Below are 24,939 nucleotides of genomic sequence, written 5' to 3'. Positions count from 1 at the left end.
GAGGGTGATGTGGAGGGAGCCGAGGGGATTGGGTTCCCCGCACTCCCATCACCAGGCCTGCGATGCATCAACCCAAGAGGACAGAATGAGAACTCAGCCTGCAGGTTGTGAATTAGGACCATCCTTAGGAAGGCAGAGGAGCTGTGCAAGGGCAAAGATGTCTGGGCATAGCCCCATAACTGGCTTTTTTTATCCTCAGCTCTGAAACTTGGCATTCTACTTCATCTAAGGTTCAACTCTGAACGTAACCCTTTCCCCTTAAGATGCCGTCAGTGGTCCCCCATGGCCAACAAACAAGCATCAGATTCTTTATGACATTTTTGTGATGTGACCAACTGACCATCCGGGGTATATTCCACTCGGCCCTACATTCTTAATGATCCTCCTGACATTTTTGTGATGTGACCAACACACCATCCAGGGTATATCCCACTCTGTGCTACATTCTTAATGATCCTCCTGTACAACTAACTGCACAGGCTGAAATCTCTCTCAATCTTTCATCATATGAATCATACAAAATGTATAAATATGAAAGAGGTGGACCTGGGGTATAATCTCATTGAATACCTCCATGTTACAGATGAGAATACTGAGGCCGGACAGGCTGAATGTCTACCCAAGGCCACCCCATGAGACAGAGAACCAGAGGAGACCCCAGCTTTTCTGAGTCCCTGATCAGGGATCTTATCACTATGCATCTCCTCTTGGGTTGATGCATCACAGGCCTGGCAATGGGAGTGCGGGGAACCCAATCCCCTCGGCTCCCTCCACATCACCCTCCCTGACACACCTGAACAGTGACAGCCACCATTTGTCAAGAGGTAAAAATATGCCAGGGAGCTGGACAGGCAAGTACTTGCTGTGCTAGCAGCTCACCAGTCCTGAAGCATTACATCTCTGAACTGGGATGCCCTTGTGTTCCCCTTGTCAGCGGGGAGCGGCCAGATCTCTCTTTTTACTGTAATTGGGTTAGTCTTGCGGGTTTGCCCTCCTCCCAGCTGTCAAAAGAGATTATACAGAAATGTACTGCAGCATCGACCACAGTTCAGGTGCCAGCTGAGGCCGAAGCAGAAGGAAATTTCCAAATGCATTCATTAATCACCCTAAGTACCCCAGGGGCTGCTGGCTGCACTGCCTTCTTCCAGCTGCAATCACTTTTGCTCCAGCCAGAGCTCAGAGGTCTCCCCATCAGCTGCAGTGCCCTCCGCAGGGGCCTGGGCACGGGCTCAGCAAGAGTGGGGGTTGAGACACAGCCCCAGAAGCCTGTGAGGGTCTGTCCTCACCCTGAAAGTGTCCCCTTCCTGAGATGGCATGACACTAAATAGCAAATTTTAAAACACATGATGAGACAAGAAGAAGACCACAGAGCAAAGAAAAAGGCTTTCCTCCTGCCTTTTTTGAACAAGGCACCCTGCATTTGCATTTTGCACCGGATGGCCCTGCCCCCTAGCCCAGCACTTCATCTGTTTGAGCTGCTATAACAAAATAGAACACACTGGGTGGCTTAGGAACAACAGAAATTTTTATGTTACAGTTCTGGAGGCTGGAAGTCTGAGATCAGGGAACCAGCATGGGTGGGTGAGGGCCACAGACTTCTTATGGTCTCCTCTCCAGGTGAAGACAGCAGGGAGCCTCCTGTATAAAAGCCACTAATCCTACTCAAGAGGGCCCAACCCTCAAAACTGAAGCACCTGAGCAAAGCCCCACCTCCTAATACCATCACTTTGTGGGTTAGGATTTCAGTGTACAAATCTGGGGAGACACAAGCATTTAGAGCATAACAAGCAGTCTCTAACAATAGAATTGAAACATCTGACTCCTCAGAACCCCATCAGTTCTGCTGCTTTGGGGGGCCCAGCCTTCATACCTCCTGCATCAGTAGCTGGACAAGGGTGAGTGGGGGAAGTCTGTGGAGCCAGGTCTGTGAAGACCTCTGACAGTCCATCTCAGTGATCCTCAAACTGTTGAATAGAAAATCACCTAGCGAATGTGTTAGGCAAACTCTCAGGCCCCAGCTCCAGAGATTCTGACTCAGTAAGTCAGGGGAGGGGCCTGAGATTTTGCCCTTCAAACAGGCTCCAGGTGATGCTGAGGTGGCAGGCCTGTGACCCACACTTGGAGGGACAGCGGTAACTGCTCCACTTCACAGAGGAAGCAGCAGAGACTGGGTGCCCTGCCTGATGCACACTCCTTAAGGGCAGGCACCACAGAACCCAGACCTCCACACTCCTGACACCTCATCGTGGCTCGGAGTCTGAGGAAGGAGGACGTCAGTTACAACCAGGCTCTGAAAATTTCTATCAGTGCTTGTTGAGCAAACTAGAATATCAGCAACTGAATAAATTCACTTCTCCCTTCCACCTATGAGCAAGGCAGGGAAAGATCCTAATGCTGGGAAAGATTTAGGGCAGGAGGAGAAGGGGATGACAGAGAATGAGATAGTTGGTTGGTATCACCAACTCAATGGACATGAGTCTACATAAACTCTGGGAGATAGTGAAGGACAGGGAAGCCTGGCATGCTGTAGCTCATGGGATCACAAACAGTCAGACACAACTTAGCGATGGAACAACAAACAACACAACCAGTGTATAGAGGCAGAATTTTAACAGATGCGCTCTGAGCTACCGTCAAACTTCTCACCATCCTACCCTCAAGAAACCACCTTGTTGGGGAACAAAAATTCAATAAACTCAATGCCGGCTGCCTTGCTGGAGGCCATCCCACCTTTATGATCCAGCTCAACCACAGCTCCCTTTGAAGACTTCCCTCAGAGGTGGGGTGGTTCTGCTCATTTACACTCTGTGGGCAGCACTCTGGGTCTAATCCAACCCACCTGGCCCTCAGCCAGGGCTTCTTATGAAGGCAGTGCTGGCCTTATAGGAGGTGAGAATGGCCCCTGGCCCTGCCCTGGGCTTTGGAGGGCCTTGCTCTGCCCCTTTACTAGCTATGCCCTTTCCAGTGGGTTGGGAGGCCAAGGAGAGAGGGCAAGGACCTGGATCCCCTCTTATAGAATGTTCTGAGTACCTGGGAGTACTTGAGAGTCCCTTGGGCTGCAAGGAAATCCAACCAGTCCATCCTAAAGGAAATCAGTCCTGAATATTCATTGGAAGGACTGATGCTGAAGCTGAAACTCCAATCCTTTGGCTACCTGATACAAAGAACTGACTCCTTGGAAAAGACCCTGATGCTGGGAAAGATTGAAGGCAGGAAGAGAAGGGGACAACAGAGAATGAGATGGTTGGATGGCATCACCAACTCAATGGACATGAGTTTGAGTAAACCTTGGGAGTTGGTGATGGACAGGGAGGCCTGGCGTGGTGCAGTCCATGGCGTCACAAAGAGTCGGACACGACTGAGCGACTCAACTGAACTGAGTACCTGGGGCCCTGGAATTCCCTGCATGAATGGTCCTGCAATCATCCCCTGCCCTACTCTTCCAAGGGCAGCATTGCTCCCATGGGTTACACCAGCTTGGGATGTGCCCTCCCTCTAGGCCTGAAGGATGTCTAGGAGCAGGAAGCAGAGGAGACAGAACTGACATGAAAAGTGGGTGTCTATAAGAATGAACACAAAGTCCCTCAAGACTCAAAATAAAGAGGGGGTGGGAAGAGAATGTGAATAACTAACTGGGGGCTGGGACAGCAGCCCAACTCTCCCAGCAGTGTCATTGTATTCATTTTCTGTTGTTGTGTAACAAATTACTGAAAACTTAGTGACTTAATACATACTTATTATCTCACAATTGCTGTGAGTTAGGAATCTGGGCAGAGCTTAGCTGGGTACTCTATTTCGGGTCTCTCACAGGGTGCTGTCCAGGGCTGAGGTCTTACCTGAAGGCTTGTTGGGAAAGGATCTGCTTCTAAGATTGTAGCTATTGGCAGAATTTCAGTTCCTCTAAGGTCATTGGACTGCAAGCTTTAGTTTCTTGCTGGCTGTTGGACAAGACCACCCTTGTGTACTTGTCACATAGGCCTTTCCACACAGCAACTTGCTTCATCAAAACCTGGAAGGGAAAGAGTCTACTAGCAAGAGAGAAACCACTGTCTCGTATAACCTAATCATAGATGTGATATCCCATCCCATTTAATACATACTATTGGTTAGAAGCAATTCATGGAAAAACCACTGTGCTTCAGTTAAAAATTAAATAAATGTGGACTTTCCAGTGGTTAAGAATCTGCCTGCCAGATTCTTCCCTGGTGGTCCAATGCAGGGGGGCCAGGGGTTCTATCGCTGGTCAGGGAACTAGATCCCACCTGCCACAACTAAAGATCCCATGAGCTGCAACTAAGACCCAGCGAAGTCAAATAAATAAATACTTAACAACAACAACAACAACAAAAGAATCTGCCTGCCAATGTAGGGGACACAATTCAATCCCTGGTCCAGGAAGATCCCACAAGCAGTGAGGCAATTAAGCCCACCCGCCACAACTACTGAAGCCTGAGCCCACACTCTGCAACAAGAGAATTCACCACGAGGAGAAGCCTGTGCACCAAACTAGAGAGTAGGCCCTGCTTGCTGTTACTAGAGAAAAACCTGCTTGCAGCGAAGAAGACCCAGCACAGCCAATAAATAAGTAAATAAATTAACAAACAAATAAAGAAGTAAGTGGTGGTTCATGTCCACACTCAAGAGGAGGGGATTACACAAGAGTGTAAGAGATGGAGCTCACTGGGCATCATCTTAGAAGCTGTCTGCCACAGCCTTATCCAAATACAGAACTCCAAGGAATCACAGAGGGAACTCTACATTCAAACCTGGCCTTTTCTGGGGCTTCGAAATTATATTTACTACTGGAGGAGAACAGATAATATTTTAGTCAACACTGTGGTAGCTTGAGTTACAGCGTTTAAATCTTTAGACACATGGGATGTGGGCCTCTATTAGTACTCTCATCCTGGCCTCATAAATATTAGGACAGGCCTGCTTCTATGCATTCGTCCTGGCTGCCACCTCACACAGGCAAGGCCTTGTTGGCAGAGTCCCGTCTCCTGATCATTTTTCCCACACACAGCCTAGCATGCCGTCGTGTGGGAGGCACTCAATGAAGTCTGTCTGGGCATCTGCTAGGAGCTGCCTGGCTCCAGGGGTGGCCCTTCTCCAGCCATGGCCATGAGGTAGCTGGCTGATTTTGAAACCTCAGGGGTTGGGCTTCCTCATGAGCAAGAAGAGAGGATCCCACAAGGCACAGGAAGAAAGGGAGAGAAGCAAAAGCCACCACATCAGCAAGGCAAAGCTGACTCCTTCCAGGGGAGCAAAAGCTCTACCTTTAGAGTAAAACCTGATTATCAAGTTTCTTTTCCCTTTTAATTATAAAAATAATGAATATGGTTTACATATGTTTAAATCGAAGAGACAAAGGCACTATAATTCTATCAGTAAACTCCCTTTGGTGTTGCCTGGGCACATAACATACACATATACATGTACATGAGCTCCGAGGAAGCTAGTAGGCTACAGTCCATGGGGTCCCAAATAGTTGGACACAAACAAGCAATTTCACTTTTCCTAGGTGGTGCTGGTGGTAAAGAACCCACCTGCCAATGCAGGAGACATAAGAGACATGGGTTCAATCCCTGGGTTGGGAAGATCCCGTGGAGGAGGGTGTGGCAACCCACTCAGGTATTCTTGCCTAGAGAATCCCAGTGGACAGAGGAGACCGGCAGGCTACAGTCCTTGGGGTCACAAAGAGTTGGACACAATGAATGAGACTTAACACACACACACACACACATACATATATATTCATGTACCTTTATAAATATATATTTTAATTTTATAATGTAATATATTACCTTAACATAATTTTGTATTTCCTTCCTCAGAAAGTTTTTTATGCATAACTACTGTACACCTCATGCGAAGAGTTGACGCATTGGAAAAGACTCTGGTGCTGGGAGGGATTGGGGGCAGGAGGAAAAGGGGACGACAGAGGATGAGATGGCTGGATGGCATCACCGACTCAATGGACATGAGTTTGAGTGAACTCCGGGAGTTGGTGATGGACAGGGAGGCCTGGCGTGCTGCAGTTCATAGGGTCACAAAGAGTCGGACATGACTGAGCAACTGAACTGAACTGAACTGTTGCTAGTGGTGGTGGTGTTAAATTTGTGTGGTTTGAGGGCTTTAAAGAAAAAAAAGATTGAACTGTCTATTCATTTATATATCTACTTTTTCAGGACAGTGAATGTTTTTTCTAGATTAAAGAGACAGAACTTAAAAATAACTTTAAAATAGGTGATAGTTTCACAAGTTCAGAAAAGAACACAGTGAAAAGTTTCCCTCCCTATTCCCAGTTGATACCCCTAGCAGTAACCAATGTTAACAGATCCTTCTATGTTATTCCAAAGATAGTTTTATATACAAAGTAAATATACAAATATTTTTTTTATTCTGCCAGGCGAGTGTATGCTTCTTGGTTCTTGTCTCATCACAACAATGATTTGGAGCGACGGACATTAAGGCCCTCGGCGCTTTACAGCTCTTGGGTCTTGAACAAACCATGCCATAGCTCTTAGAAAAATCAGTGTTACAGCTCTATTTTATTTAGAAGATAGCAGGAGAATCCATCCTCGAAGAAGAGAAGAGAGTGGAGGAGCATGCCAGTGAGTGCACAGAGCGGGGGGCGGAGTGTGGGTAAAGAGAGAGAGAGAAAGAGTAGGAGGGGGAGAGAGAGAGCCCTTTGGCTCCTCTTTTTGTATGTTTTTTTCTTCCCCCTGGGCCTGCTCTATGCAAATTGGGCTTAGTCAGGAGTGCTGTTCTACCTGAAGTCCTCACTCCAGTCCTCGGAACTTCCTTTGACCTTCCTCTGTTCTATTTTTGTGGGCTTTTCCCTTCCTTGTCTTTTAGCCACCGCCATTTTGGACTCCTTACCCCTATTCTAACTACCTAACAATTCCATCTTATACATAGTGGTAGTATATTACGCACACCATGCTGCACTCAATATATCTTGGAGATAGTTCCCTATCTCTGCACACCAATGGTTCTCAACCTTGGTTGAACATTAGAACTATCTGAGTAGCTTTAAAAAGTTCTGAACGCCCAAGCCACACCCAAACCAATTAAATTAGAATCTATGGGGGTGAGGCGGAGAAGGCAATGGCACCCCACTCCAGTACTCTTGCCTGGAAAATCCCATGGACGGAGGAGCCTGGTAGGCTGCAGTCCATGGGGTCGCTAAGAGTCGGACACGACTGAGAGACTTCATTTTCACTTTTCACTTTCCTTAATTGAAGAAGGAAATGGCAACCCACTCCAGTGTTCTTGCCTAGAGAATCCAAGGGACGAGGGAACCTGGTGGGCTGCCGTCTATGGGGTCGCACTGAGTTGGACACGACTGAATCGACTTAGCAGCAGCAGCAGCAGAAGCATGGGGGTGAGGCACAGGCATCAGGATTTTTTAAACTCCTTTAGATGCCACCAAGGTTGTTACCATTGTTATAAAAAAAGCTTCCTGATAAAGGAAGTGAAAGGAAGAGAAAAAATGGTAATTCCATTATTGCTTATAAAAGAAAACTAGGGTAACCAACTGTCCTGGTTTTCCAGGGATTGAGAGCTTCCTAGGACATGGGACTTTCAGTGCTAAAACCAGGATGAGCTTCTACAAAGAAAATTCATAGAACTTCAATTCAATGCAGTACTAGATGTCTTAGCCAGAGTGAAAAAGAAATAAAATGCATTCAAACCAAACTGGGGAAAAGGAAGCAAAATTATTTCTGATTACAGATGACATGATCTTATACACGGAAAATTTGGTGAGGGGTAACCCAAGATAGGACCAGGAGCTGACTGTGGCTCAGATCATGAACTCCTTATTGCCAAATTCAGACTGAAATTGAAGAAAGTAGGGAAAACCACTAGACCATTCAGGTATGACCTAAATCAAATCCCTTATGATTATACAGTGGAAGTGAGGAATAGATTTAAGGGCCTAGATCTGATAGAGAGAGTGCCTGATGAACTATGGAATGAGGTTCGTGACATTGTACAGGAGACAGGGATCAAGACCATCCCCATGGAAAAGAAATGCAAAAAAGAAAAATGGCTGTCTGGGGAGGCCTTACAAATAGCTGTGAAAAGAAGAGAAGAGCGAAAAGCAAAGGAGCAAAGGAAAGATATAAGCATCTGAATGCAGAGTTCCAAAGAATAGCAAGAAGAGATAAGAAAGCCTTCTTCAGTGATCAATGCAAAGAAATAGAGGGAAACAACAGAATGGGAAAGACTAGAGATCTGTTCAAGAAAATCAGAGATACCAAGGGAACATTTCACGCAAAGATGGGCTCAATAAAGGACAGAAATGGTATGGACCTAACAGAAGCAGAAGATACTAAGAAGAGGTGGCAAGAATACACGGAAGAACTGTACAAAAAAGATCTTCACGACCCAGATAATCACGATGGTGTGATCACTCACCTAGAGCCAGACATCCTGGAATGTGAAGTCAAGTGGGCCTTAGAAAGCATCACTATGAACAAAGCTAGTGGAGGTGATGGAATTCCAGTGGAGCTATTTCAAATCCTGAAAGATGATGCTGGGAAAGTGCTGCACTCAATATGCCAGCAAATTTGGAAAACTCAGCAGTGGCCACAGGACTGGAAAAGGTCAGTTTTCATTCCAATCCCAAAGAAAGGCAATGCCAAAGAATGCTCAAACTACTGCACAATTGCACTCATCTCACATGCTAGTAAAGTAATGCTCAAAATTCTCCAAGCCAGGCTTCAGCAATATGTGAACCGTGAACTTCCTGATGTTCAAGCTGGATTTAGAAAAGGCAGAGGAACCAGAGATCAAATTGTCAACATCCGCTGGATCATGGAAAAAGCAAGAGAGTTCCAGAAAAACATCTATTTCTGGTTTATTGACTGTGCCAAAGCCTTTGACTGGGTAGATCACAATAAACTGTGGAAAATTCTGAAAGAGATGGAAATACCAGACCACCTGATCTGCCTCTTGAGAAATTTGTATGCAGGTCAGGAAGCAACAGTTAGAACTGGACATGGAACAACAGACTGGTTCCAAATAGGAAAAAGAGCACGTCAAGGCTGTGTATTGTCACCCTGCTTATTTAACTTCTATGCAGAGTACATCATGAGAAACGCTGGACTGGAAGAAACACAAGCTGGAATCAAGATTGCCAGGAGAAATATCAATAACCTCAGATATGCAGATGACACCGGCCTTATGGCAGAAAGTGAAGAGGAACTCAAAAGCCTCTTGATGAAAGTGAAAGTGGAGAGTGAAAAAGTTGGCTTAAAGCTCAACATTCAGAAAACAAAGATCATGGCATCTGGTCCCATCATTTCATGGGAAATAGATGGGGAAACAGTGGAAACAGTGTCAGACTTCATTTTTGGAGGCTCCAAAATCACTGCAGATGGTGACTGCAGCCATGAAATTAAAAGACGCTTACTCCTTGGAAGGAAAGTTATGACCAACCTAGATAGCATATTCAAAAGCAGAGACATTACTTTGTCAACAAAGGTTTGACTAGTCAAGGGTATGGTTTTTCCTGTGGTCATGTATGGATGTGAGAGTTGGACTGTGAAGAAGGCTGAGAGCCGAAGAATTGATGCCTTTGAACTGTGGTGCTGGAGAAGACTCTTGAGAGTCCCTTGGACTGCAAGGAGATCCAACCAGTCCATTCTGAAGGAGATCAGCCCTGGGATTTCTTTGGAAGGAATGATGCTAAAGCTGAAACTCCAGTACTTTGGCCACCTCATGCGAAGAGTTAACTCATTGGAAAAGACTCTGATGCTGGGAGGGATTGGGGGCGGGAGGAGAAGGGGACGACAGAGGATGAGATGGCTGGATGGCATCACTGACTCAATGGACGTGAGTCTGGGTGAACTCCAGGAGTTGGTGATGGACAGGGAGGCCTGGTGTGCTGGGATTCATAGAGTCGCAAAGAGTCAGACACGACTGAGCGACTGAACTGAACTGAACCCAAGATGGGCGAGTCATGGTGGAGAGATCTGACAGAATGTGATCCACTGGAGAAGGGAATGGCAAACCACTTCAGTATTCTTGCCTTGAGAACCCCATGAACAGTATGAAAAGGCAAAATGATAGGATACTGAAAGAGGTACTCCCCAGGTCAGTAGGTGCCCAATATGCTACTGGAGATCAGTGGAGAAATAACTCCAGAAAGAATGAAGGGATGGAGCCAAAGCAAAAAGAATACCCAGCTGTGGATGTGACTGGTGATAGAAGCAAGGTCCGATGCTGTAAAAAGCAATATTGTATAGGGACCTGGAATGTCAGGTCCATGAATCAAGGCAAATTGGAAGTGGTCAAACAAGAGATGGCAAGAGTGAATGTCGACATTCTGGGAATCAGCAAACTCAAATGGACTGGAATGGCTGAATTTAACTCAGATGACCATTATATCTACTACTGTGGGCAGGAATCCCTCAGAAGAAACAGAGTAGCCATCATGGTCAACAAAAGAGTCCAAAATGCAGTACTTGGATGCAATCTCAAAAACAACAGAATGATCTCTGTTCATTTCCAAGGCAAACCATTCAATATCACGGTAATCCAAGTCTATGCCCCTATCAGTAATGCAGAAGAAGCTGAAGTTGAACGGTTCTATGAAGACCTACAAGACCTTTTAGAAATAACACCCCAAAAAAGATGTCCTTTTCATTGTAGGGGACTGGAATGCAAAAGTAGGAAGTCAAGAAACATCTGGAGTAACAGGCAAATTTGGCCTTGGAATACGGAATGAAGCAGGGCAAAGACTAATAGAGTTTCGTCAAGAAAATGCACTGGTCCTAACAAACACCCTCTTCCAACAACACAAGAGAAGACTCTGTACATGGACATCACCAGATGGTCAACACCAAAATCAGATTGATTATATTCTTTGCAGCCAAAGATGGAGAAGCTCTATACCGTCAGCAAAAACAAGACCAGGAGCTGACTGTGGCTCAGATCATGAACTCCTTATAACCAAATTCAGACTGAAATTGAAGAAAGTAGGGAAAACCACTAGACCATTCAGGTATGACCTAAATCAAATCCCTTATGATTATACAGTGGAAGTGAGGAATAGATTTAAGGGCCTAGATCTGATAGAGAGAGTGCCTGATGAACTATGGAATGAGGTTCGTGACATTGTACAGGAGACAGGGATCAAGACCATCCCCATGGAAAAGAAATGCAAAAAAGAAAAATGGCTGTCTGGGGAGGCCTTACAAATAGCTGTGAAAAGAAGAGAAGAGCGAAAAGCAAAAGAGCAAAGGAAAGATATAAGCATCTGAATGCAGAGTTCCAAAGAATAGCAAGAAGAGATAAAAAAGCCTTCTTCAGTGATCAATGCAAAGAAATAGAGGGAAACAACAGAATGGGAAAGACTAGAGATCTGTTCAAGAAAATCAGAGATACCAAGGGAACATTTCACGCAAAGATGGGCTCAATAAAGGACAGAAATGGTATGGACCTAACAGAAGCAGAAGATACTAAGAAGAGGTGGCAAGAATACACGGAAGAACTGTACAAAAAAGATCTTCACGACCCAGATAATCACGATGGTGTGATCACTCACCTAGAGCCAGACATCCTGGAATGTGAAGTCAAGTGGGCCTTAGAAAGCATCACTATGAACAAAGCTAGTGGAGGTGATGGAATTCCAGTGGAGCTATTTCAAATCCTGAAAGATGATGCTGGGAAAGTGCTGCACTCAATATGCCAGCAAATTTGGAAAACTCAGCAGTGGCCACAGGACTGGAAAAGGTCAGTTTTCATTCCAATCCCAAAGAAAGGCAATGCCAAAGAATGCTCAAACTACTGCACAATTGCACTCATCTCACATGCTAGTAAAGTAATGCTCAAAATTCTCCAAGCCAGGCTTCAGCAATATGTGAACCGTGAACTTCCTGATGTTCAAGCTGGTTTTAGAAAAGGCAGAGGAACCAGAGATCAAATTGTCAACATCCGCTGGATCATGGAAAAAGCAAGAGAGTTCCAGAAAAACATCTATTTCTGGTTTATTGACTGTGCCAAAGCCTTTGACTGGGTGGATCACAATAAACTGTGGAAAATTCTGAAAGAGATGGAAATACCAGACCACCTGATCTGCCTCTTGAGAAATTTGTATGCAGGTCAGGAAGCAACAGTTAGAACTGGACATGGAACAACAGACTGGTTCCAAATAGGAAAAGGAGCATGTCAAGGCTGTATGTTGTCACCCTGCTTATTTAACTTCTATGCAGAGTACATCATGAGAAACGCTGGACTGGAAGAAACACAATCTGGAATCAAGATTGCTGGGAGAAATATCAATAACCTCAGATATGCAGATGACACCGGCCTTATGGCAGAAAGTGAAGAGGAACTCAAAAGCCTCTTGATGAAGGTGAAAGTGGAGAGTGGAAAAGTTGGCTTAAAGCTCAACATTCAGAAAACAAAGATCATGGCATCCGGTCCCATCACTTCATGGGAAATAGATGGGGAAACAGTGGAAACAGTGTCAGACTTTATTTTTGGGGGCTCGAAAATCACTGCAGATGGTGACTGCAGCCATGGAATTAAAAGACGCTTACTCCTTGGAAGGAAAGTTATGACCAACCTAGATAGCATATTCAAAAGCAGAGACATTGCTTTGTCAACAAAGGTTCATCTAGTCAAGGCTATGGTTTTTCCTGTTGGTCATGTATGGATGTGAGAGTTGGACTGTGAAGAAGGCTGAGAGCCGAAGAATTGATGCTTTTGAACTGTGGTGTTGGAGAAGACTCTTGAGAGTCCCTTGGACTGCAAGGAGATCCAACCAGTCCATTCTGAAGGAGATCAGCCCTGGGATTTCTTTGGAAGGAATGATGCTAAAGCTGAAACTCCAGTACTTTGGCCACCTCATGCGAAGAGTTGACTCTTTGGAAAAGACTCTGATGCTGGGAGGGACTTGGCTGGATGGCATCACTGACTCGATGGACGTGAGTCTGTGTGAACTCCAGAAGTTGGTGATGGACAGGGAGGTCTGGCGTGCTGAAATTCTTGGGGTTGCAAAGAGTCGGACATCACTGAGTGACTGAACTGAAGGTAAATAAGACTGTCTTGTTAGTAGTTAAGAGTCTCAGGTGATATCATTGTCTCTAAAGTAGCTTTCCTCTTGGTATGGAGACATGTTTACAAATGGAAATTTCCTTCATAACTGTAAATTTTTCTACAAAAGGGGAAATCCTTTACTTTTAGGCAAGTGGAGAAGTTAAAGAGTTTTTTCTGGGTCTTCTGGTTCTCAGTTGCCTCTCAATTAGCTCAAAATAATCTGTATGTGCCAAAGTGGCAGATTTTGGGGTAAGATTCTGATACCCTCCATAATTCTTCAATAAGAATTTATTGAAAATATCAATAAATCCCCAAAATTCTATAGATACCATTCTTTAATCATAATGTAGCAAAACTAGAAATTAATTATAGAGCCAGAAAATAATAAGACCTTATCGCTTGGATATTTATAACTACCTCTCAACTCAAAAAGCCCAAAACCCTCTTTCCTTTGTTTAGCCTAAGATGAAATATAAGCCTCATCTTCTGGCCTCCTTCTTGAATCTCGTATCTTTGTTAAATGCCCTCTGTGCATCAAATCTAGGAGGGTGAAAGAAAAAGAGAAATGCCAGTCAGAATCACAATGAGATTCAACTTGATGTCCACTAGCATAGCTGTAATAAGTAAACAAGTATTGGCAAGGATGTGGAGAAATTGGAACCCTCCTACATTGTTGCTAGGAATGTAAAAATGGTGCACCCACTGTGGAAAACACTTTGGCAGTTCTAAACATAGAGGTACCCTCAGACCTAGGTATAGAGCCAAAAGAATCGCAAACATACACTCACATAAATATGTGTACCCAAATGTTCACAGCAGCATTATTCATAATAGCCAAAAAATGGAAACAACACAAATGATGAATAGGTAAATAAAATGTGACATACAGTTGAATATTATTAGGCAATAAAAAGAAGTGCTAATGCCTGCTACCACATGAAAATTGAAAACATCATGCTAAGTGAAAGAAGCCAGTCACAAAAGACCACATATTGTATGATTCCACTTAAAATAAATGTCCAGAACAGGTAAATTTATAGAGGCAGGAAGTAAAGTAGCAGTTGCTTAGGACTGGGCAGTGGGAAATGGAGAGTGTCTGCTAATGGACCCAGGGTTTCTTTTTGGAGTGGTGAAAACATTCTAAAATTGTGATGAAAGTTGCACAACTTTGTGAATATACGAAAAACCAGGGACTAGTTCACTGGAAATGAGTATACAGTTCTAAGATAAGAACTGCTCTTATCTAAGATAAGAACCACCTCTGCTCTTCCTCCATGACTTCTTTGCTTTAGAAAGCCAAGTTTTCTTCTTCTTTGAGACCTCTCTCCTTCATGAACATTTTGCCTATTGCCCTAGCCTAAAAAAGATGATCTCCTTAATTGTCATGTGTATTTTGCCCTAGAAAGTATTTAGTCATAGGGAGCTCCTTGCAAGGACTGGTTAGATTTTGTAACCTAGAGAATCCATGGAAGTGCCAGTGATCTTATCTTGGACTTCTGGGTCTGAACAAACTGGTGCTGCCTGTTTGTGCTTTGACGGTGTGTGAAGCACGTCATGGCTCGGCCCAGCACAGTACATCTGTTCTCTGAGTCAGGACAAGTTGTGGTTTCTGCTTTCATTCTCAGTGATCTGCATTTATCTGGTCCCTGGTAAGAGCCCAATAAATATTTGTTGAATACTAAAAAAATCAATATGTTGTTAGCACTGGGGCAAATATAGTACAACTTCTTTGTTGGTTCCAGCCTGGCAAAATCTGTAAAAATTACAAATACACACCGCCTTGTCCTCCTAGCAATTCCACTTCTAGGAATTAATCCTACAGACAGCTCAGCTTCCACACATGCAAAGGGTCACTTGATAAAGTTATCCATTGCAATCATAAGAGATTGAAAGTCTCTGAAATTTCCAGAGACTGCTTAATTAAACTATGACACATACACACACGCACACATACACAATGGAATAAAATGCAAATGTAAAAAATAATGAAAAATAATGATACAGAATATCTGAGATGTAGTCACTCAGTTCCAGCTACAATGGCTACCTTGTTGACCTTTACGCAAGTCCCCTCCTCCCTTAGGGACTTAGCATGGGAAGTTCCCTCGGCCTCCAACCTTCAACTCCAGACTCACGCATGGGTCACTCCCTCATTTCTTCAGGCCCTGACTCAAATATCACTTAATCTGCAAGGCTTTTGCTGATTACCCCATGTAAAATAGCAACAGTCCCCCCAGAAACACACCGACACACACACACACGACATATCCCCTTATCCTGCTTTTTTGCACAGCACTTACCACAAATCACTCTATACTCATTTATTTATGGCCCACAAAAATGTAAGCTTCGTGAAGGGAAGAACTGTTTTGGTCACTGCCAAATTCTAAATAACTAAAAGAGTGCTTGGCACATAGTAGGTACTCAGTAAATATTTATTGAATAAATGAATGTATTATGTGAAAAAAAAGATGCTGGCGAATGTTTTTCAGTATGCTTCTATTTATGTTTTTCTTTTAAAGACAATTCATGTATATGCTTCTATGTGCATGAAATATCTTTTAAAGGATTACATAAGGAGTAAGCCAAGCTCAACAATGCAGAAAGGTGAACTTGGTGGCTGGGAGACAGAATGGGAAGGTGTAGATTATTAGTTAGCTAAAGACTTTAAAAAGGAAAGCTCTTGTATCATTTCTTTTTTTAATGGCTCTGTAGTAGGCTGCTGTGTGTTTGTAGGATAAGCCATTTCATCAGTCCACTTTTGATGGACAATTAAGCTTATTTCCAAACTTCTGCCATTAAAAATCAGGGAGTCTGGGACTTCCCTGTTGGTCCAATGGCTAAGACTCCATTGCTCCTAATGCAGGGATCCTGGGTTTGATCCCTGGTCATGGAACTAGATCCCACATGCCACAACTAAGAGTTTGCATGCCACAACCAAGACCCAGTGCAGCTAAACACATATTTTTAATTAAAAAAAAAACAAACCAGGGAGTCTGGATACTTTTCAAATGTCATAACAAAAAGGATGCTGAGGTCATTTTATGACTCCCTAACTTTGGTTCGAAATCTATACAACTGAAAGTGTAACCCACATCCTAGACTGAGCAAAAGCCTCCTACAGGGTTTAATGACTGGATGTGGGATGGCTTCAGGAAGCAGAGGGTCCTAGAAAAGGGAGAATGTCATTATATTTATTTGACATTTTTATATTCTAATCCATAGATTTACCCAAATCCCTGAGCCCGTGGATGTTTACTAATTACCAAGATAGAGTTGTCTTATGAAAAAGGGAAAAACCAAAACAACAAGCTTCTACCAAGATGTGAAGACAGCTCAGTAGTCCTAATTTACACAACGGAAGAGTCTGAACTGGACATTGACAGTCTTAGTCCTGCTGCTGAAGAGCTATGTGATCTTGAAGAAACCCCTTCCCACTTTGGGCCTCCATTGTCTCAGTCCAGGGATGAGGAACCTGTTCTACTTCCTCCCTTTGCACTGATGCTCCAACACTATACTGAGTGACTTGTGGCAGTTACTAGATGTACCAGATCCAACAGGGACTGTCATTTTGTGGTGGTTCCTGTGGATAAATAGGGCTCTGGGCTGCCTGTGTTAGAAGAAAAGTGGAAACAGAATAGCAGCTGCCTTCATTTCCAGAGGTGACACCAGTACCTACTCCAGATGACAGGGGTGCAGAGTAGGTAGGAAATGGCAACCCACTCCAGTATTCTTGCCTAGAGAATCCTGTGGACAGAGGAGCCTGGTGGGCTGCTGTCCATAGGGTCGCATGGAGTAGGACACAACTGAAGCGACTTAGCATGCATGTATGCGTTAGAGAAGGAAATGGCAACCCATTCCAGTATTCTTGCCTGGAGAATCCTGTGGACAGAGGAGCCTGGTGGGCTGCTGTCCATAGGGTCGCATAGAGTCGGACACAACTGAAGCGACTTAGCATGCATGTATGCATTGGAGAAGGAAATGGCAACCCATTCCAGTATTCTTGCCTGGAGAATCCTGTGGACAGAGGAGCCTGGTGGGCTGCTGTCCATAGGGTCGCATAGAGTCAGACACAACTGAAGCGACTTAGCATGCATGCATGTGTTGGAGAAGGAAATGACAACCCACTCCAGTATTCTTGCCTGGAGAATCCCAAGGACAGAGGAGCCTGGTGGGTTGCCGTCTATGGGGTCGCACAGAGTCAGACACGACTGAAGAGACTTAGCAACAGAGTAGGTAGGGGGCAAGAGCATCAGACATGGGGACATCAGGACCCACCCTCTGGCAGGAGTCTGCATGGCTCTTTCTCCAGCCCCACCAGGAGCCCAGAGTGTCCCAGGAGGCATATCCCTCCTGAAGAGTCTGACAAGCACAGACTTCCAGGAATGACTCTGCCCTGTTCTCCTGCCTCATCTGAGAACAGACTCTGGAGAGAGGCTAACGGGGCACATTTTCACCACCCACCCCTAAGTCTCTCAAGTGCAAACGGAGGCCAAGTACGTTCTCATTCTGTAAGTAAATCTTCATTCAGCAAAAAATATAAAGTTGCAGGGATTTCATTAAACTGTTCAAGTCATGAATTTTTTAAAAATGTATTTGGATGTGCTGGGTCTTAGTTGTGGCAAGGGGGATCTAATTTCCTGGCCAGGGATCAAACCTGGGTCCCTTGCATTGGGAGTGTGGAATCAGCCACTGGACCACCAAGGAAGTCCCTCAAGTCATGAATTTGATGAGAATATTTTCCTTGTTCATTTTCAGTTTTTAATCAGCAATAAAAAGTGTGCTTAGTCACTCAGTCGTGTCCAACTCTTTGCGACCCCCATGGACTGGATAATAATAATAAAAAGTACATTAGATAATTTGTGAAGTTCTCTGCTCGCATATTTTATGAGAAACCACCTCAACAGAAAATTGCTCATGTTCAGTGTTTTTGGTTTGTAAAAATTTAAGCAGATTACCTTTTTGGCTTTCCTTTTCTGGCTTTGTCTTTTTTGAGTTGCACTGTCATATTTTCTAAATTGATCCCAACTCAACTTTGTACTCATTCCCAGTGATCCAAGAGTTTACAAAATAAAATCACTCTTCTAAAACATTCAAATTTATTAATATTACAAAACAAAACACTTTAATAAATATAAAATTTTTAAATCAAAAGTATTTTTATTTAATAAAGATGAATTATTTATATATTTTACTTTTCAATTAAATCATATTAAATATTATTATAAAAATAAAACTTCAGGAACTTCCCTGGTGGTCCAGTGGCTAAGGCTCTGTGTACCCAATTGCAAGGAGCCCGGGTTTGCTCTCTGGTCGCGGAACTAGATCCCACATTCTGCAACGAAAATTGAAGATTCCGTGTGCTGCAGCTAAGACCTGGTGCAGCCAAATATGTAAATAAAATATTAAAAAAAATAAAAACTTCAGAATTCTCCAATGGCAGCTGGTCAAGCAGGACAAGATGGTCCTAACAGGTCCCATCAGGAAACTCAGGCATCAGCTGGCCAAGATCAGAGAATATGATCTCAAGAATATTCACTGCAAAACTGAGCACAACTTAATCTGCTGTGATATTCTGGTCCAGGAGACGTACTTTTTCTCCAGTTGCTGGAATGATTCAATTTTCTACCTGTTCCAATGAAAGAAGAGGTTCTGAGTCTGCTGAACAGATTGGTCTTAAGAATCCCTCAGCAGTCTAGCATTTAGTTGATCTTGGTCCAGTCAAATTCTTATCTAAACTTCATTCTAAGGTGGAGTTGAATCTACAGGATGAAATTGATGGCATTTTGGATGGACTTTTTATTTTTTCTTCAAAAGTTCCTGAACTATATTCTACATCTTACTAAACCAGTCAGAGTGGTAACTTTTTGAAATCAATCAATCTGTTACAATATACTAATAAATATATTGGTTTTACTGGTTAATTCGAATTAAAGGGACCTTAGATTTTAAAAAAGAACTCCCCTCCCTCCACCCTGCAACATGTTTTTCTTATGTTAACTTACATGAATTTGACCTTAGTTCTCTTTCTCCATTGTTATAGAGAGGAAGACACTTGTATATTTCTGCTTTTTTGGTCAAGGAGCATAAAAGATGCAAATGACTTTCTTTTTGTGAGACTAGTTTGACAGATTATTTTTTTAACAATAACAGCAATTTTTAGTGAACACCCATTCAGTTCAGTTTAGTTCAGTCGCTCAGTCATGTCTGACTCTGCGACCCCATGGACCGCAGCACGCCAGGCCTCCCTGTCCATTACCAACTCCCAGAGTTTACTCAAACTCATGTCCATTGAGTTGGTGATGCCATCTGACCATCTCATCTTCTGTCGTCCCCTTCTCCTCCTGCCCTCAATCTTTTCCAGCATCAGGGTCTTTTCAAATGAGTTAGTTCTTCGCATCAAGTGGCCAAAGTATTGGAGTTTCAGCTTCAACATCAGTCCTTCCAATGAATGCTCAGGACTGATTTCCTTTAGGATGGACTGGTTGGATCTCCTTGCAGTCCAAGGGACTCTCAAGAGTCTTCTCCAACATCACAGTTCAAAAGCATCAATTCTTTGGCACTCAGCTTTCTTTATAGTCCAACTCTCACATCCATACATGACCACAGGAAAAACCATAGCCTTGACTAGATGGACCTTTGTTGACAAGGTAATGTCTCTGCTTTTTAATATACTGTCTAAGTTGGTCATAACTTTTTTTCCAAGGAGCAAGTGTCTTTTAATTTCATGGCTGCAGTCACCATCTGCAGTGATTTTGGAGCCCCCAAAAATAAACTCAGCCACTATTTCCACTGTTTCCTCATCTATTTGCCATGAAGTGATGGGACAGATGCCATGATCTTAGTTTTCTGAATGTTGAGTTTTAAGCCAATTTTTTCACTCTCCTCTTTCACTTTCATCAAAAGTCTCCTTAGTTCTTCGCTTTCTGCCATAAGGGTGGTGTCATCTGCATATCTGAGGTTATTGATATTTCTCCCAGAAATCTTGATTCTAGCTTGTGCTTCTTCCAGCACAGCGTTTCTCAAAATGTACTCTGCATAGAACTATTGGAAAATAGTATTTGGTTATGGTAGGACCTACTGAACCCATATTCTCTGAGAGGAGGGACACGACAAATGAGTCTTTTATCTACAAATATCAGCCCAATAAATTCTTTCTGCCTCCAAAGTAGTGACTGTCTCCTAGGTCAGCATGGGTACAACCCACAAGACTTCACAGAATTTGGACTCAGAAGTTTTCTGTTTCAAGAAAATAGGAGGAAAGACGGTGTTAATGACGAGCTTTCATGTTCAGGGTTGCAGATCACACTGTGCCAACCCAGTACTCGATGCAGGATCCCAAGTGAGAAAAAGTCCTGTGTGGTCATTAATAAATTTGATTTTTTTGTCTTTGTGACATACAAAGCCCTCTAAAGTGTACAGGCCTAGGACAGAGCCCCCTTTTCCTCACCTAAGGGCAATCTTACCCTGGCTTCAGTTTGGGGAAATGATTGAGGACTTTTTTTTCAGGATTTGCCTATGAACTGTGACTAAGGAAAATTGGTAATGGCTATTAAATGTAAAATATGCCTATCTCTTGATATATCAACCCAGCTTTAGGGAAAATATCCTATAGAATTAAAAGAACCAGTATATTAAAGTGGTGAGTGTTAGTCACTCTGTCATGTCCAGCTCTTTGCAACCCCATGGACTGTAGCTGGCCAGTCTCCTGTATCCATAGGATTCTCCAGGCAAGAATAATGGAGTGGGTAACCATTTCCTTTTCTAGGGGATCTTCCCAACCCAGGGATCGAATCCATGTCTTTTATGTCTCCTGCCTTACAGGCAGATTCTTTACCATCTGAGCCAATAAGGAAGCCCCATATATTAAAGTAGATATGCAAAAATGTTTATCACAAATATTGTTTAAAGTAAGAAAAAATAGAAAAATATCATTAACAATGCCTGGTTAAGCGAATCATGGTCTGTCCATATTAGCAAATGCTATACAACTGTTGAAAAGAGTTATATCTATTGACTTGGAGAGATTTATTCATGTTGTCATTCATTAAACATTTACCAAGCATCAGCCATAAACCTGGTAGTCTTCTAAGTACTAGGGATACAGCAGGGAACAGGACAAGGTTTATTGCTTATGAAATCCACATCTTAATGAGGAAAGACAGACCATAAACAAATAAAGAAGTAATATGTCAGATGGTGGTTAGTGCTATAAAGAATGATAAAGGTGGGTCGGGAGACAGAGTCTGGAAAGAAGGGAGGGAAGGGGCTCTATGGCAACCAGAGGAAAGGCAGCCGAGGCTGAGGAAATAGCAAGTGCAAAGACCTGCTTTGGGAGTGTGCTCGGTGGAAACAGAGAGCTCAAGTAGGCCAGGGTGGAGCAGATGAGATGAGAGAGAAGAGAAGTACAGTTGGTGTGAGTCTGTGTGTATGTGTGTGTGTACGCCCAGATCACATAGGGTCTTGTGGCCCCTGGTGAGAATTTTGGTTTTACTCTGCATAAGGTGGGAAGCCACTGGAGGGCTTTGAGCTGAGGAGCAACAGGACCTGACTTAGGGTCGTTTTGTTTTGTTTTTTTAATTAAATTAAAAAAATGTTTGGCTGCACTGGGTCTTCATTGCTGCACACGGGCCTTCTCTAGTCGTGGCAAGCGGGAGCTACTGTTTAGTTGTGATGCACGAGCTTCTCACTGCAGTGGCTTCTCTTGTGGAGCACGGATTCTAGGTGCACGGGCTTCAGTAGCTGTGGCTCATGGGCTCTAGGGCACAGGCTCAATAGCTCACTGGGCTTAGCTGCCCCACAGCATGTAGGATCTGTCCTTGCATTGGCAGGTGGATTCTTAACCACTGGATCACCAGAGAAGTCCCCTGACTTACAGTTTTAAAGGATCCCTCTGGCTACTGTGAGGACAGTAGACCAAAGAGGGCAAGATTGGAAGCAGATGAGAGTGAAGAGGCTGCTGCCCTGAGAGAGAGAGGGTGGCACTTACGCCAAGGTGGAAGTAGCCAGCTGGGAGAAGCAAAGGGATTCTGGACAGGTTTTGAAGAGGAACGGGGTCTGTGGATGCCATAATGGAATTGGAGGTGGGTGTGAATAAGGAGCCAGATGGCCTTTACATTGTGTTAATGAGAATAGCTAGTTCCACAGTAATATAATTATAGGATGATCCCATTTCTGCTCAAATAAACAACAAATAAAACACCCTTTCTGGAGAGAAGGGAATCCTCCTGCACTATTGATGGGAGTGTAAATTGGTACAGCCACTGTGGAGAACACTATGAAGGTTCCTTGAAAAACTAAAAACAAAGCTACCATATGACCCTGCAATCCCACTCCTAGGCATATATCCAGAGAAAAACATGGCTCGAAAATATACGTGCACCACAATGTTCATTGCAACACTTTACAATAGATAAGATGTGGAGACAACCTACATGTCCATCAACAGAGGAATGGATAAAGAAGATGTGGTACATATATACAATGGAATACTACTCAGCCATTAAAAAGAATGAAATAAGACCATTTGCAGCAACATGGATGGACCTAGAGAGTGTCATACTGAGTGCAGTAAGTCAGACAGAAAACGAGAAATATCACACGGCATTCCTTATATCTGGAATCTAAAAAGAAATGATACAAATGAACTTACTGACAAAACAAAAAGAGACTCACAGACTTAGAATATGAACTCATGGTTGCCGGTGGGGGGAAGGGATGGTTGAGGACTTTGGGAAGGTCATGTACGTACTGCTATATTTAAAATGGATAACCAACAAAAACCTACTCTATATAGCACGTGGAACTCTGCTCAATGTTATGTGCCACCCTGGATGGGAGCGGGTTTGGGGGAGAAGGGATACATGTAAATGTACGGCTGAGTCCCTTCACTGTTCACCTGAAGCTATCACAACATTGTTAATCGGCTACACCCCAACACAAAATGTGTTTAATGTTAAAAAAAATAGCATCTCTCCTCCTTGTGCCTGGATCTTTTCATCTAGCCCTAGGAGTGTATTAGTCTCCTAGGGCTGCCATAACAAATTGCCACAAACTGGGTCGCTTAAACAACAGAAATGCAGTTCTGGAGGCCAGAGGTCCAAGACAAAGATGCCATCAGGGTTGTTTGTCGTGAGGCCTCTCTTCCTGCCTTGTAGATAGCTGTCTTCTCACATGGCCTCTGCTCTGGAAGGCTCCATTCTCAAACCCTCACTGAACCTTTATTACTTCCTTATAGACTCCATCTCCAAATAAACACACTGGGGGTCAGGGGCGAATTGGGCGGTGGGCACAACTCAGTCCATAACAATGAGTATGGGGAAAGTTTTGAAAGGTGACCCACAAGCAGTTAACATTGATCATCTGAGGGACAGTGGATCAGGTGAGGGTGGTTTTAGTTTGTTTTTGGTTTTTTTCCTTTGAATAGTTTCGTTGGGTACATGTCCATTTTTAAAATTTTTTGAGAAGGTATTTAATAAAGAATGACTTTAAGAGAGTGGGGAAAAAAGCTACCCTGGCTTAGAATTCATTCCTGTGCATATTTTTAAGGCCACCACTGGCCTCTGGCTCTGAGCCTCTGTGCTCAGCCCCTGGTTCACTCCTGGCCTTGGCCAGGGAGCAAGGATACTCAGGCAAGCTCAACACTTGATCAGAAGGTTAAGGAACCCAGGAGAAAGGATCCTCTTCCTTTCTGCCCTACCTGAACAGATGTGGGGTATCCATGGCAGGACCCCTCCCTAGCCCTGCAGGTACCTTAGGGCAGAGGGTCTGAGATGGCAGTGACTGTGAGGAAGGAAGGCATAGTGAGGTCAGTGTAACATCCGTCCTCTGAAGCTTTAGGTGGTCCTACCCACCCCTGCCCTACCCCCACGCAAGTGACTCAGAGCTGGCTCCAGCTGGCACCTTCTGTACTCAGTGACCTTGGCCAAGATGCTTGACTTTGCTCATCCTCAGCTGACAGTTGGTGGTGAACATTCAGTGAAACAATATGGGGACCATTTACCTGTTTCTTCCTCTATCGAATGGGACCTGTCTCAACACACTCTCATGGCAGCAACACCTCAGAACCTTGTAGCAGAACCTGCTGTGTGCTAGCACCCCAACGGTACTCCACACACAGGTTCTCTGGATCCTTGTGGAGACCAGGATCCCATTTTACAGCTGAAGAAAAGTAAGGCTCAGAGAAGAGAGGTAACATTCGTGAGATCACACTGCTTATGAGAAGGAGAGCTGGGATCCAGGCCCAGCTGTCCCCACCCAAGGCCCGAGTTCTTTCACCCCATCGTGTAGCCCTCATAGGGCTGCAGAGAAGCCTACATGATTTAATTTGTATGAAACCACCTTGAGAAGCACAAAGTCCTGGGTAAACATGAGGTAACAGCTCAGCGCCAGGTCCAGAGCACCCAGTGACTGCTCATGAATTCACCAGTTACCTGCTTTTATGCCCATCACTGAGTTGAGAGTCCAGCCATGTGGCTCAGTCAGTGAAGGCATCTTGGGCCTTTGCTCCTGCGTCCCGGGTGTGCTCTGGGGAGGCTTTGTGGTGAGGAGGGCTGCAGGGCCCACAGAGGGCACAGCTGTAAAATAAAGTGGAACCTGTCACTGCTTAGGGTCATTCCAGCTGTAAAGTTTTGCAATCCACAGAGAAGCTGCCTTGGGCTTCCTCACCTGGGAGTGGAGGCCTCACAGAAATCACGAGGCTAGTGGCTTCTAAAAAGCTCACCACAAAATACCAGAGCTCACAAATCCTGCCACGATCTCCCAAACCCAGCTCATGGTCTGACCTGCCTTCCTGTTCCAAATCTACTCTTACTTCTCTTCCTGTTCCTTATATTCTGGGAAGAAAGCCCTTCCCGCCCCAGGGACTCTGCCCACAGTCCCTCTGCC

The 24,939-nt window shown here is 44.1% G+C and overlaps 1 long non-coding RNA gene across 1 annotated transcript in view; it reads right to left on the bottom strand.

Annotated features, from left to right (window-relative positions):
- Nucleotides 1–24,697, bottom strand: part of LOC139185791 (uncharacterized) — an 86,201-nt gene extending 61,504 nt beyond the window's left edge. The window contains exon 1 of the long non-coding RNA XR_011569296.1: nucleotides 24,486–24,697. This is a non-coding gene — a long non-coding RNA (uncharacterized lncRNA). The remainder of the gene's footprint in view (nucleotides 1–24,485) is intronic.
- Nucleotides 24,698–24,939: the final 242 nt, after the last annotated feature.

The sequence above is a fragment of the Bos indicus genome, chromosome 11, assembly GCF_029378745.1.
Source record: "Bos indicus isolate NIAB-ARS_2022 breed Sahiwal x Tharparkar chromosome 11, NIAB-ARS_B.indTharparkar_mat_pri_1.0, whole genome shotgun sequence".
In the NCBI taxonomy this organism is placed as follows: Eukaryota; Metazoa; Chordata; class Mammalia; order Artiodactyla; family Bovidae; genus Bos; species Bos indicus.
Note: the sequence above shows the minus strand (reverse complement) of the source record. Positions and strands in the feature narration are given on the sequence as shown.